Raw genomic sequence first — 1,883 nt, 5'->3', positions numbered from 1 at the left:
TCAATGACCAAGAATGATGGTCTGTTTCATCAAAACAAATATAAGTGAGAAGGCACACCCTTCAATCCCATTGAGATAAAGCAGAAAAAACACTGCAATATTGCACCTCAGATCATAAAACCAATTCTGAACAACATTTAAAACTTGACGTAGCTTATCACAAACATTCATATTTTAAAAGTATTATTTTCCATCTTAAATATGAATCGGGTTGACTCGTTTTACGAAAATAACTTCGCGATTGATCGGTCAAGCTGCTGTGCCACTATGATCCTTGCCAATCATTATGTCCACTCGTTTCATTTACTAAGTCAAAGGGCAAAACATAATCCTCATTGGAAATGATAACCAGGTAAAATTTATACAGTTATTTTGAGAAATGATAACCAGGTTTATTTTGAGAAATTTATACAGGCATTGGTGACATCGAGAAAAAGTAAAGTTTGTAGCCCACCTGAAGGACTGATACCATCAAGGAATGTACAGTGTGGGTTCCACGCATACACATCTACCAAATGACCGAACCTGATCATCCAGAGAAAAAATGTAAAGAATGTTACTTTAATCAACTCACCAAGTAGTTATCACCATAATAATATTTCATACATCCACATCACCACCATTTCCTTCTCTGTTGTCCAATGGATTGTTGTCATAGAGTCTTCCAGGTATTGCATTGCCTACCGAGAAGTGCATAATGTCAACTTCATTCCCATGGCAAGTCTTGTTTGGCAAGAATCTGGTCCTTCTTCACAGCCGCCCATCTTACAGAACATATATTTCTTAGTTGATATAAAGTGCAGTATATAAAAGTCAACGAAAGATAAGTACACACTTACCCTATGATAGGACGTGTTTTCACCAATTTGAAACATAAATCAACAGATGGGCAAATGTTATCATTTCTGGACGAAAGATAAAGCTCATCGATAATTGCGAGCAATCTTTTCAAATGTTTCATACAACTTCCAATGTACACAGAATCTAATATTAGTTGTCCGATTCGCTATTGAGAGAAAAAAAAAGATACATGGTTATTGGAAAAATAAAAAATACAGCTGTATGTATTCAAAAATCGGAATGCTACAAACACATTTTACATATATAAAAGGAAATAAAGTAGTAATACTTGTTCTTTCTTGACATATAAAGAGGCAAATTACACTCGTGACCATTGTGAAAATTAAAAAGCACAAAAACCACTGTGTAAGATCAGCAATATGTAAAATCCAATGTTTTAACACAAACACGTGCCTTGTTCATATTTTACTATTAGGGGAACCATATATTTTGAACAGGTGCCCGATTCATATTTCAATTTCATGGGCTTATGCTTGTGGGATATAAAAAACTATTGATTTTACATAAGGATTTCGTGATAAATGCAATTTTGCTCAAACAGAGAGTATCGTTGCCAGGAAAGCACTGAGAATACCATGAAAAAAAGAACACAAAACTTAAAGCAAAAGCTAACTTTTTTATCCCCGCTAATTCCAACAAATAACCAATGTAATTGTGGGGACCTGGACGCTAATCATCTTCTTAATCGTCATTGGGACTAATTTAATCAATTAGAATAAACAGGGTCTAATTTTTTTTAAAAAAATGCGGAAGGTAATGGAATCATTCTATTATACAAACCAGTATAATAATACAAATCCTGTATAACATGCATCTAGTTCAAAACTAGGTTCAACTACTACAATCAAGTAAATAAACCTATCTATATCCAAGTCCGGAATCACCACTCTAATCTTGATCTTTCTTCACCTCTGTGACCCTGAACCTGTCCCACCTGTTGTCATGTACACATACAGACAAGACAACAGCCGGATAACTCCGGTGAGATATAAATATCCCAGTATAAACAATGTATCAATGCA

The 1,883-nt window shown here is 34.5% G+C and overlaps 1 pseudogene; it reads right to left on the bottom strand.

Moving 5' to 3' along the window:
* LOC140835383 (uncharacterized) lies at positions 1 to 1,012 on the bottom strand (annotated as a pseudogene).
* Positions 1,013 to 1,883: the final 871 nt, after the last annotated feature.

This window comes from Primulina eburnea, chromosome 6, assembly GCF_022965805.1.
Source record: "Primulina eburnea isolate SZY01 chromosome 6, ASM2296580v1, whole genome shotgun sequence".
In the NCBI taxonomy this organism is placed as follows: domain Eukaryota; kingdom Viridiplantae; phylum Streptophyta; class Magnoliopsida; order Lamiales; family Gesneriaceae; genus Primulina; species Primulina eburnea.
Note: the sequence above shows the minus strand (reverse complement) of the source record. Positions and strands in the feature narration are given on the sequence as shown.